Source organism: Hesperophylax consimilis, chromosome 28, assembly GCF_061612785.1.
Source record: "Hesperophylax consimilis isolate HC1 chromosome 28, BYU_Hcon_1.0, whole genome shotgun sequence".
NCBI classification, from domain to species: domain Eukaryota; kingdom Metazoa; phylum Arthropoda; class Insecta; order Trichoptera; family Limnephilidae; genus Hesperophylax; species Hesperophylax consimilis.
This window is the reverse complement of record NC_142863.1, coordinates 21,441,805-21,455,971: the sequence shown is the minus strand read 5'-3', so window position 1 is coordinate 21,455,971 and position 14,167 is coordinate 21,441,805. Positions and strand designations below refer to the sequence as shown.

The 14,167-nt window shown below is 34.8% G+C and overlaps 1 long non-coding RNA gene across 1 annotated transcript; it reads left to right on the top strand.

Annotated features, from left to right (window-relative positions):
* Positions 1 to 1,521: 1,521 nt before the first annotated feature.
* On the top strand, positions 1,522 to 13,826 carry LOC149410360 (uncharacterized). Its single transcript, XR_016305055.1, has 4 exons — positions 1,522 to 1,592; positions 2,218 to 2,285; positions 4,825 to 5,375; positions 13,547 to 13,826. It is a non-coding gene; the product is annotated as an uncharacterized LOC149410360 (long non-coding RNA).
* The last annotated feature ends 341 nt before the right edge of the window (positions 13,827 to 14,167 follow it).

The window sequence follows — 14,167 nt, the reverse complement described above, 5'->3', positions numbered from 1 at the left end:
CTTATAGAAAACGAATAATATGGCTAAAAGCTCAGATCTCATTGGTGAGAAAAGAAGGATTGGTTTGATCTCTCGCTCTCTACCATAATGACTCGGAGATGACGGAATTTTGCCGTTTGACTGTTTCAAATCATACAAACAAAATGAGTGTGGTTTATTGTTTATTTATACACGCGGGTTGTCATTTGCTGCCGAAATACTATCATTTCCGTCGAAAATATTGCGTATTAAAGTTGTTCGTGATAAAAATACAATATAAGCCAGTATAGTGTTAGCGAGTTACAAACATATATTCAACCTACCTACGTAAGTTCAAGTTTAAAGTGAATTGACAGTTTTTAGTTTCGGTTTTTTGAACAATGCTTCATACTTGGCATATGTCTTCCTCCACAATGTATAAATGTTATTTATTATATCGATAAACTTATTCATGTTATTGATTAGTGTTATCCTGTATTATCTTATTGTTTTGGTGAAATTAAAGATTTTTAAACATATGTAACCATGAGTTCATGAGGCTGAAAAATGTCGGAATTCTTCGTCGTACTGTCGGACAATCATGTTTTGGAAATTTTCTTCAGTGTGTTTGCAAATTTCTTGTCATTTTGGGTTTCTTCTTCTCAGATTAACAAGTTTCATCTTGAGGAAATGCACTGTAAATGTTTATTTTCTTAGTCAGATGAACCTTGCCCTTGGAAAACATTTCGACATTTTTCTGCTTCAAGGACATTTTTATTTTTATAATAGTTTTTTGGGCTAGTGAATGAATAGGGTAGGCCGAGAGCAATTATGTTGTCTATGGTCGCATCTTTTTTTAAATGGCCTTGAGTTTCCTCTACCTTGTCTACTGCTCTGCTCCGCACGGTAGGTACTGTTTGTATGCTGCTTGTATATCTGTGGTTAAGTACTGTATAATTCCGTTACATACAAAAAGCCCGAAGATATCGATCTAGAGAGTGGTATATTTATGGCGTTGGTGGAGACCGGACTTGTAGATGGTGTTCAGCACCGGAGAAGACGTCGAGTCTTCCTGGGACTCCAGTGTGAAGTAAGAGAGCCAAAGGTATGATTGGCCTGGTCGGCAGATAATGCGAGTGCGGATGGGCTCGCTGCGCGGGAGATGCAGCGAAGATGTCGCAGGGCCAAGGCGACCAGCTTAGATGTCGCAAGGCTTAGGCGCATGGGGGGCGCAGGCCAGGGAATATGTCACAAGGCCGGATTACAACAGCGCCCTGCAAATTACTTTTAACGCCAGCTTTCTGGCTCGAGCTATTATTCTTGTCTGGAATAATTGATTTGAACGTGGGCGAAACCGAGCAACCTTGTGATAGAAATATTATCGATGGTGAACAAGAGTAAAAGCTGCGGTCAGAAACCGAATAATAACTTCTTGAAGTGTAGAAGAGCAATAGCTTCGATCAAGGAGCGGAAAAAATATTATTTTTGGCATATTTCTTCCGCTGGCAACATTTAACTTTAACGGCTTTTTTTGGCGCCATTAACCATATGTTGATTGTTGACGTTAGCGATTGTCGCCTGATTGTATTCTCAAGATCTCAAGATGATCTCAAGTCGCAGAATCAGCTCTACAGGTCAGTTATTATTTTACAAACTCTTGTGTTCATTTTAACAATCTAACATTAAAACCAACTTAGAAATGAGTTAAACATCTACAAAGATTCTCCGCCAGCGACGCCTAGAGCCAGAGTTCACCAATGTTATTCCTTCTATCGTGCCTGCCATTCCCGACATTGTTGATTTGGCAAAATAGGATGAAGCGTTGTGTTGAATTGTAACTCAATGTAGGTAGGTTATTTATTTATCATTTGCGCGACTGCAAAGCCGTTATTATACTCCAAAACAACATCTAAAATGTACTCCATTTGCATAATGCCGTCAATTTTGTCAATAATAATAGCATTGTTTTAATTTAATTTTAACTCCTTCTTTCTTTCAATTATGCCTGTTATTCCCGACGCGATCTCCGATGTTGATTTGGCGAAGCAGGAGGAAGCTTCATATTGTGTTTGCAGTTGTACAAAGCCGATATTATATCAAAATAACATCTAAAATTTATTTGATTCACTCTACGCCGTCAAGTATCTCAATTGAATCAATATTCTGCACCAACTGTCTCACACAATGTGGGTAGGTAGTTAGGTAGATTGCTAATATGTATGTGGACATTTTTTGTTAATAATTTCGTATGTTTCACAGGTACATAGGCCCTTGAACAAATAAAGAAAGAAATATTGCTACAGTGCCTACGAGAAATCATAATAACAGTGAGTTAATCTATTTACTATCAAAGCTAGATGATGTTTACCCGGCATAGCTCAACTTCTCTCTTTCTACAAATATAATATGCATGTGTAATATATGTATTTATAAACCTTGAAGAAATTCTCTAAATGATAGTCAAAACCCTATTAAAATTCGTTTGCCTAGTTTATAATAACCAAGCGCCCTAACTTTATTTTAGTATTATAGAGATTTTTTATTTAGGAAACAAACAGTTCTACATTTAGGCCTAAACAGTAATTATTCATATGTTCTCCACCAATAAAGTTCCATTAAGTTTAATTATTGATTTAGTATTTGTACCTACACAATATATTTATAAATGACAAAGAAATATAAGGGAGGAATGCAGATCACGCCAAACTCTGGGAATTGAATAAAAATGCACTTTCTAGATGAGAAAAGTGTGTAGAAACTCATTAAAAAAAGAATTAAGGCGCGGAAGAATAAATTGAGGGAGATACAGCCGATCAAAGCTTAATAAAATTGCACTTCGCGATCTGATATTATGACCATATTCGGACAGTCCGCCGCCATATTTTGTCACTGTTAAGAAAATCAAATTAATAACTTTTTAATACTTTTGAAATTTCAGTAGTGCCAACCAAAAAATAAAAAGTGTTGCCATATAATAATATCAATGCATGGAAAATTCTGAAAATTAAATATCATTTGCCAGATTGGTAGTTTATTATTTAAAATCTTGTAAATACTTAATTTATGTATATATTATATATAACCTAACCGAACTGTGATTTTCTATAACAAAAAAATGACTCTTTAATAACGCCCACTCGCGTCCCCTTTAGAGTTTTATCCCAGTTTTCAAGTAGTTTGTGGGCTACGCTAGGTTTGTATAGACGGTTTGTGATTTAATACTAATACCTTTTTTCCATGTTATTTCCTGTTACACAAAATTGCCCCTTTAATAACGCCTGCTCGCGTCCCCTTTAGAGTTATATCACAGTTTTCAAGTAGTTTGTGGGCTACGCTAGGTTTGTATAGACTGGTTTGTGATTTAATTCTAATACCTTTTTCCCATGTTCTTCTGCTTACTCTAACCCAAACTAAAAACCTAACCTATTTTGTAAAAAAATATTATTATTATATGGCAACACTTTTCTTTTTTTGGTTGGCACTACTGAAATTAAAATAGTTATTGATTTTCTTAAGTCATAGTTGATTGTTGATAAATAAAACATGGTTTCTATGTATCGCGTACGAAATTTCAAAACCCTATAATTCAGTTAATAGTGCCGACCCCCGCCTAATTCTTACAGATTCGGATTCCCCAGCCCCAAATTAGTCTAAATCAAGTTCAATTTCGATTATTCAAGTGACTCCGAATTTTACCCTCAGATCGCGAAGTGCAATTTTATTAAACTTTGATCGGCTGTATCTCCCTCAATTTATTCTTCCGCGCCTTAATTCTTTTTTTAATGAGTTTCTACACACTTTTCTCATCTAGAAAGTGCATTTTTATTCAATTCCCAGAGTTTGGCGTAATCTGCATTTCACCCAAATAGGAAAAATAAACGTAAGAAATTACAAAATGTTATAAAGACAGTTAGTAGTAATACAGTTTTCGCATGATTATTTCATGTCAAAACGAGGAAGAAAAGAGGAAAGATGGGAATACACTTTGTGGAACCAGAAGACATATCCAATGACAACCCTGGTGAACTTTATAAAAGGGACCGGGTGAAGGCACAATGGGCCTATGGCAAATGTGCTCACGGGAACTATATGTAAACCGTTTACGCTCTATAAATAAATAATTAATTAACCGCTAGAAGTCCGGTTTATCCACTGCGGATAAGTTAGCAGCTCAATCGCACTTTCCTGGATTTTATGATATTTTGAACCTTATAAACTGCTTCTAGTTTACTAAAATATATTTTATATCCTTGGAAAGGAAATAACATATCTTAATATTATTCTTGTCATTTTGTAACTTGAAAATATATTTGTTTTATAAATCATTGAAGATAATATTAACAACGCTCAAATAAAAAATGTGTAACAGATAAAGATTCAGTCGCATCTAGGAATTGAACCCAGGACCACAGACTTTCCGGGGCGCCGCTCTGACCACTGAGCTAATCCGACCCTATTCCCTTTGGTCATATTTAATTACCAATATTATCTTCATTTTCTTAATGGAAATTTCTTAATTATTTTAGCTGCAATTTTTATATTATGTGATTGCAAGATTCTATATTATATGTATTTTATCTGGGAAAAAGTGTATCGCAGTAGTGAGACGGAGCCTAGACAGCAGAAGACCCGCAGCCCGCAAACCTAAGGACCAACCGGGCGATCCCCATTCCCCCACTGATGCTTGACGCCCCAGCCGATAGCTGGCCCTCGTCCCACCGGACCCAGCGTCGGCTTACCACACCCCCTCAGACGAGGCCGTCCATCAAGAGGCCCTTGTCACCAAGAACCCCAGCCTTTCCAGAGCAACTGGCATCACAAGCAAAGCGCACCAATAACACAAATTCAAATTTTTTTCCTCCGTAGGTACAAGCGCGGCAAAAAAGGACTAAGTTCCCCAGTAGTGACGACCATGGAGAACATGATGCATGCGCAGATTACCTCTTCACCTTCTGGTACAATCACGGCAGAACCATGGAAGACTACCGCGCCCTAACCAACGACCTGGCGCGGAAGCCAGGAGCTTCCATGCCTTTACAACAGACACCGAGAAAGAAGAAGGCAGTCGTCAAGGGACAGCCCACATCGTCGGAAGATCTGGAGACTCAAGGCTTCTCCGTTATCAAGGTCGTGATGGCAACGCAATCGGCAGAATACCACCATATATAATTTCGAGATGTCGACATGGGCCAGCTGCATGCAACAGTAAAATAGCTATGCAGGATCCGCATACATAAGCACAGGAGCAACCACACGCAGCACGGGACCCATCGTTACCGTTGCCAAGGGTTCGGCAACGGATCCTGTAACTGCGCGCACACATTGAGGTGTGTGAAATGCCTAGTGGAGCATGCCTCATCGTAGTGTCCCAAGACGACCAGGGACGAGTCCGAACCATTGATAGTTCATAAAAAACAGTGAGTTAATTTATTTACTTCATTTATCACAGCATTAATTCGACTTTTTAATGAAACCCACATCATTAATTCATTAAAAAAAATTATTGAAGAGAAAGTCCAAGTATGTAGTTTGGTTGATGTGTTTGACTTTGAACTAGAAAAAAAAACAAATTCGCTGTAACCATTCAACGAAAGATCTAAAACAAATGTAACCTTATTCACCAAATAGTTGAGATTTTGCATATGACACAATAAATAATGTTTCTTTATTGTAAATTGGAATATTACATAATCTTACCTCTCCATTTTTTATTGTAGTGATGTAATATTGTTTTTAAATCCGTAAACATTATGACAATGTGATAATATCCGCTTGCCAATGTATGGGTTGGGTGGTTTCTGTATAACATGGTCCAATTATAAGTCTCTACCATAAACATTCAAATTAATAGACCAGCCAGTCAGGGAAAAGGGAACAAACCAACTTGTGCGGGACGCTGCCTGACCGTCCAGCTTTCGGTGATTTGTAAATAAATGAATCTGACAGTATACAGGCGACTTGCATTGTAATATCACCATTCAGTCCTCTGCTTACTATTACTGATTCTTAGCCGTCCAATTGCCTCTGGTCAGCTCTTGATTCACCGCTGCTTCTATAATAATAATAATATATTTGGATGATTTGTATAGCGCCGTTTTTGTGCAAAATCACCTCAAGGGCGCTGTACAAATATATAATACATTTATACAATGATCTATGTTATTACTTAACTATTGATGGAGATAATATACAGTACAATACTTACCTGGTAGGTCACTTGAGATTAACCTACTCCCCCACTTGGTTTCGGGATAGTGAAAAGGGAGTTCAACGAAGAGCGTACATAGATTTTAAAACAGACTAGACAGACTGAACACACTAGCGGTTAGTTGAAAATATTTCATAAATACATTACTTAACCACTCAGAACATTAGAACGTCAAAAGACGTAAATATGATAATAGCGGTCAAGACATTAGAACGTCTTTTCACGTAAACGCGCGAGATTTTACAAAAATCGATTTATTTCCATCACTAGTATCCGGATTGCCATGATTTAAAAAACAGAGTATCGATAATGAATAACGCTACGCGTCTGTATTCAAGAATATCTATGTAACGTAGAGTTGCATTATCTAAGCTGATTGAATCTGTCATCTTTGTAACATCACTATTGGTGTCGCACATCACTAGTACTAAACGTGATTGTAACACATTGTATTGCCGTCTGTGGTCATGCTAACAAGCTCTCTGTATAACCGTCACAAGAATAAAAGTCTATCTCATAAAATACAATCAGTGTTTTAATATAAAGTCATCCACATTAAACAGAACAAAACATGGTGTCAGAAGTGGTGTCAATAGTAATAATATAATAATACTGGAAGTTGGATGTTAATAATATAAATTGAAAAATATTAAGTATAATTCAAAATGGCGAAGGACGCGCAAAAGTCACACATACAACATGATTTTCATGCCCTGTCAAATCTGCAAGTGTTGTCAAATAATATAAATAATGATTCAAAATGGAAAAATTGGTGGCAAGACTACGAAATATACCTGGTGGCGTCAGGTTTGGAAGAAGCTACAGAACAAAGAAAAATTGCAATTCTACTTCATTCAATTGGCTCCAAAGGTATGGAAATTTTCAAATCATTTAACATGAATATGGAATCAAGCACGCTACGACAAGTCAAGAAAAAGTTTGATGAATATTTTGCGCCTCACAAAAACTTAACAATGATAAGAAATTCATTTTTTACACGAAAACAAAATAATTCAGAAGACATCAATAATTTTCTATTGGACTTGGAAAATTTAAGTTTGGATTGTGAATTTGGAAATTTAAGAGAATCTCTGGTAAGAGACATATTTATTGCAAATATGTGTGCAAATTTAAATCATATCCGTCAACGCTTATTACAAGATTCTACATTGTCATTACAAAAAACGATTGAAATTGCAAAAACCATCTTAATGTCACAAAGCAATGCAGAGAAAATTAACCAACAAACACACACAGAAAATATTCTTCAAATCAGTCATAATAAAAATACTTCAAGACAGTCGAGAGCATCATGTCAGTCAAGTCTAAGAGGGTCAACTTCAAGAAGATCAAGTCAGTATGGATCTTCAAGTCGTCATGGTTCACCGTCATTCTCATCATCACAGTCAAGATCAAGTCAGTATGGATCTTCAAGTCGTCATGGGTCACCATCATCATCATCACAGCCAAGGTCAAGTGGTCATATCAATCCATGTGGAAGATGTGGTCAGCATCATCGCTACAAGTGCCCAGCAGTCAATGTCAAATGCAGGTCATGTAATTCTTTTGGTCATTTTGCTAAATATTGTTTTAAAAATAATTGTCACAATAAAGTCAGAAATTTAAACTTAGAGTCATCAAAACCCAATGATGACAGTGCTAATTTCACTGAGGGTCATTTTATTGCAACAATCAGAAATATTAATAATAACAATTATTCAAGTCAAGCATGACACATAGATATAATAATTAATAATAAAACATTAGACTGTATCTTAGATACAGGAGCTGATATAAATGTAATGTCATTGACAAACTTTAAAAAGTTAAATTTATGTAATACAATTTTACAAAAAGTTTTTACAAAAGTGTCAGGATTTGGAGGTAATAAAATACCTATTATTGGTCATTGTGATATTGTATGTCAAATCAATGGAAATGTCATAAGTAATATAATATTTTTTGTCACAAATATAGAATGTCAATCAGTCTTAGGTCTTCCAACTATTCAGAAATTTGGAATTATAAAAAGAATATTTAATGTTCAATATGATCATAACACCCTATTTACTGAATATAATGACATTTTTCAGGGTCTCGGATGTTTACCACCTGTCGTTCATCTCAAACTTCGTCAAGATGCCGTTCCGTGCGTTGATCCTCCGAGGAAAGTCCCATTTGCCTTACAAAACAGACTTCGTGAGGAATTAGATCGCATGGACAAGATGAAGGTCATTGAAAAGGTCACTAAACCTACTTCTTGGGTAAATTCTGTTGTCATAACTGTCAAGGAGTCAGGTAAATTAAGAATTTGTCTTGATCCTAGAAAATTAAATAACTGCATAATGAGAGAATATTTTCCATTAAAAAACATCGATGAAATTAGATCAAAACTTATAGGTGCTGCATATTTTTCACATCTAGATGCTTATTCTGGATTTTGGTCATTGAAGTTAGATGAAGAAAGTAGTGATTTATGTACTTTTCAAACTCCATTTGGAAGGTACAGGTATTTAAGACTACCGTTTGGAATAAACGCAGCAACGGAAATTTTTTATAGGATTATGGTAGATTTGTTTGGAGATCTGGAAGGTATATTAATTTTTGTCGACGATTTTTTAATTTATGGAGAAACAGAAGAAATTCATAATTTTAGGTTAAGAAATGTCTTGGAAAGGGCTAGAGAAGTCAACTTAAAATTAAATAAGTCGAAATGTAAATTTTTAGTCAAGGAAGTATGTTTCCTAGGTTATATTTTTAGTAAGGAAGGAGTAAAAGTTGACAAAGAGAAAGTCAAAGCTATTTTAGAGTTGCCGTCTCCTAAAAATGTCAAAGATTTACAAAGATTTTTGGGAATGGTAAATTATTTGGGTCCATTCATTGAAAACTTATCAAATAAGTCACAAATTTTGAGAAATTTATTAAAAAATAATGTTATATGGTCATGGGATGAAAATTGTGAAAAATGTTTTAAAATTTTGAAAGAGGCTATTTCAAATGCAACAGTTTTAAGTCATTATGATCCAAAAATACCACTAACTTTATCAGTCGATGCATCAAAATCAGCTATAGGTGCAGTTATTATGCAAAATAACCGTCCAATTGCATATAGTTCAAAAACAATGACACAGTCGCAGGAAAATTATGCTCAAATTGAAAAAGAATTATTTGCCATACAATTTGGTTGTAATAAGTTTCATCAGTATATTTATGGTAACAAAGTGACAGTACAAACTGATCACAAACCTTTAGTCTATTTATTTAAAAAACCTTTACATGATGTACCAGCTAGATTGCAACGTATGATGTTAGCTCTTCAATCTTATGATTTAAAATGTTATTATAATATTCAAGACGAAATTCATGTCATTAATGACTTAATATTTAAGGGTAATAAATTGCTAGTACCTCAAACTATGAGAAAAGAAATGTTAAACAAAATACATGAAGGACATCAAGGAATAAACAAATGTCTAAGATTAGCTAGAGATACTTTATATTGGCCTAGTATCACTGTAGATATAAAAAATTTAATTGAGCAATGTCAAATATGTAATAAATTTAAAGTTTCTAATCAGAAGGAACCACTGATAAATTATGAAATTAATAAGTTTCCATGGCAACAAGTAGGTATTGATTTAATGTATTTTGATAATCAAACGTACCTCATTGTAACAGATTACTATTCAAAGTTTATTGAAACTGCTTTCCTAAATAATAATTCTACTGCAAAAAATGTCATAATTCACTTAAAATCTATTTTTGCACGTCATGGTATACCAATGTCTTTAGTCTCTGATGGAGGTCCGCCTTTTCAAGCTATTGAATTCAAATCATTTTTATATGATTGGGATATAGAACATGTAGTTACTAGTCCATATCATTCTCAATCTAATGGTCAGGCAGAAAGTTCTGTTAAAATTATAAAAAATATTCTAAAAAAGTCAAAAGAAACAAATACAGATCCTTATATAGCTCTATTACATTATAGAAACACACCTAAAACCAATTTACCGTCACCTGCTCAATTATTAATGTCTAGAACTTTAAGAATGAATATTCCTTTAACTCAAATTAAATTAAAACCAAAGGTTGTAAGATTCTCAGATTACAAAAACTGCGTTGAAAAAAATAATTCAAAAAATTCTAAATATTATAATGTCAATGCAAAACCTATGTCTATATTTAAAACAGGAGATTATGTGTATTTTAAGAAAAACCCTAAAAGTAATTGGTTACCAGCTGTGGTCAAGGAAAAATTAAAATGTAACAGGTCTTATATTGTTGAAGATTATTATGGTAACACGTACAGACGAAATAGAATTCACTTAAAAATGAGATATAATACAAATGTTAATAATGACCATCTGTCCATGCGATCTGATCCGGCACTTGAAGAGGCAGAAGCTGGAGATGAGGGACAGGTGGGAGAAAATAATAATATGAACAACCCTTACATCACCAGATATGGTAGAGTGGTCAAACAACCCGATAGGTATAATGTCAGTGTATTTAAGATTTTATTGTATTGTATGTAAGCATAATGTCTAATATCAATGTATTTGAATTTTTATTGTTTTTATAAATAAAGAAAGGGGATGTAACATCACTATTGGTGTCGCACATCACTAGTGCTAGACGTGATTGTAACACATTGTGTTGTCGTCTGTGGTCATGCTAACAAGCCCTCTGTATAACCGTCACAAGAATAAAAGTCTATCTCATAAAATACAATCAGTGTTTTAATATAAAGTCATCCACATTAAACAGAACAAAACAATCTTGTTCGTTCATAATTTATTGCGTTTCTAAATAATTTATTAAAAATATTTTAGTTTGGACGGTTAATATTTTGAGGTGACTAATAGTTTTTAATTATATTTCTTCAATATATAAAGTGTTATTTCTTTATGATACTCAGAAAAAAGTACATTTTTCAAAGCTTTGAAATAATTGTAAGCGATTTTTATATATTTTTGACGTTTTCATAAAATGTATATTTAGAAACTCAAATATTTACGTATTATAACACAATGCGATAGTGGATTTCATAATCTTTTCAAAACATTTTTTATAATGAGGCTACGTTTCCCAAAACGTGAGTTATGAAGCTTTTAGCAAAACTCGTAAATAACACAAAAATTATCACGTTTTGACAGTTCTCAAAGGAACACATAGTAGATAAAAGTCTTTGTCTGAGAGGTGAAGAAAGGTATACAGTTTTTGCTAATATTTATTTGTTTTTTTAGAATAATAAAAGAGTATGTATGACACAGTGTATGAATGTGAATGAGGCAAGGAGTGTGTGCCAAGACAGAGTTGTTTGGAAGCTACACTAACTAACTGGGGTAGGCAGAGAAATGGATTGCCACACACTCCTTGTGTATAATTATTTATTATAATTTAACAGGAGTCAACCTCGATCTTGAGGAGACGCATGTCGAAGGAGGGAGGACATTGTCATTTCGATCCCTATTAGACATAATCAGACTATTAAATTTGAATTATATTTAGTGCTGTCAAAATATTATTATTTTAATACCAATACAGCACAAGACTCAGCTCAGACTCAGCTTCTCCACTGTCCGGAACCAGTGGAACTATGGTATCCCCATTTGAAAAGAAAGGTTGGGTGAAGTGCCTGACTAGTAAGAACTTGGTGAAGCAAGCGTGTCTAAAGCCATTTCTAGCAACGTTTCTATTCTGAATGATAATCTTTCACCAGAACCGTATGAGAGTATCTTGCACTCTGGAACGTGCCGAAAATATATTATATAATTTAAAAATATCGTGTCCGCCAATAAAAATTAAATTTTTTCAAACATAGTGTTTAACCAGACTGCGGGAAGCATCTAAAGTCATTTCACACTCGCCTGATAAATTTATAATTATTTATTTCTAACCACGCCCTTCGTTGTTGTAAGGTTCTCGACTAGCAAGCTGGAGATTGCGGCTTCTAATCCTGCGCGCACAAGTAAATTTTATTTGATTAATTAGGGTTATTTCAGAATTTGCTCACTAAAAATAATATACAGTATTTTTATTTTTTTTATATTTATTAACGAGGCTTCTGACTCACATAATGTTGTAATTTTTTGCCTCATTTGTTTTTAAAATTACAATATTTAAATATTGTAATTATAATTTATAAGTTCTTTAAAAGGTGCTTTTTGTCCAAGATTACACTTTCAAATGATACATGATCGAATAAATTTCATGATTCTTGATATGGCATAGAACTCTGTTGAGGCTATTAAATTCTGAACTTCCGATGGGTCCGAAGTTGTAAATAAATAATTAAAATTAATTAGTTGTAAATAAATTATAAATTTACAACATGCTGTACAATATACAGTATATTTACAGCATGTTGCAGAGTGGAAGACTCTCAGTTTCACCCTGGTGTAATACCACCCTTCAGAATTGAAACGTTGCTTGAAACGTCTTTGACCATGTTTGGTGACCAGATCTGAATAGCCAGGTACTTCCCCACCTTCCTCCTCCCCACCTTCCTCCTCCCCAACTTCCTCTTCCCCACCTTCCTCTTCCCCACCTTCCTCTCCCCATCTCCTTCCTCTCTCCCATCTCCTTCCTCTCTCCCATCTCCTTCCTCTCCCCCATCTCCTTCCCCACCACAATACCCTCAGCCTCACAACATACCCAATAATATGTTAATCTAAATAGATCTCGGTGAGAATATCATTATCTATACAGCGTGTATCGGCACGTACCCGACAAACTTTAACCAGCTATTCCTTAGCATATTTGGAGTAAAAAATCTTATGTGCACTTTGCTGTCCGGTAACGTTTTTTTTTAATAAAAAATTTATTATTAATATTTTCACCACATGTCACCACTGTTTTATCCTTTGTCAAAGTTTGAAAACCCATCTGGCAATATTTTATTCGAATTCCGTTGAATAATGCACGTGTGTACCTATATTGGCGCACACTTACAATCACAACGAAATGGCACGGCACCATTCGTCTCATTTTTAACTATTATTATTTAGTGTGTGCGAAAGAGCGAAGACGCTTTTTGACATACTTGCTTATAACAGCTGTTGAACACGAAACGCAATGCCAATGACAGTGATGTAGTGTGGAAATTTTAATATTTTTTGGTTTTAATTGAAAAAAAAATGCTACCGGACAGCAAAGTGCCCATAACATTTTTTACTCCAAATGTGCTAAGGAATAGCTGGTTAAAGTTTGTCGGGTCAGTGCCGATACACCCTGTATTGTTACAAAAAAAAAAGAAAATAGTGAAATATTTTTTTATCATCATTATAGGTTTGAGACCAAAGTAAAATAAAGTTCTCAGCTTTTTGCAAAAGGATTAAACAAAAAATAATTTGAATATTGTGTGATTTATTCCAGATGTTACTTTGCGAGCATATTGTTCAACCTATCCCGGCCGGCGCAAGACATCTCCTCGTGTATGCTGAGAGGTGCTGCGAGCAGTCTACTCCCGCTGCAGACCATACACAAGGCCGGTGTTGCAGGTTTGACAGCAGTATTGAGTGTAGTTCATTTGTGGTGCTCATACAATCAAGAAGCAGCAACTTGGACGGCGGAGATTGGCGCACTGGAGCGGCGCAGTTTTATGGCAATCTCACTGTTGTATCTCCCTGCTGGATTAGATATTATAGTATGCTTTGAATATGTATATTTACAGAAATATGTTTATTGTGGTCATGTCTGCGTGCCTTATACATATTATTTAATGAGCAGGCAGCATTCTGCTGATGCGCTCATATCTAGTTACAATATATCTACAGAAATAAGTTTGTTGTGGTCATGTCTGCGTGCCTTATACATATTATTTAATGAGCAGGCAGCATTCTGCTGATGCGCTCATATCTAGTTACAATATATCTACAGAAATAAGTTTGTTGTGGTCATGTCTGCGTGCCTTATACATATTATTTAATGAGCAGGCAGCATTCTGCTGATGCGCTCATATCTAGTTACAATATATCTACAGAAATAAGTTTGTTG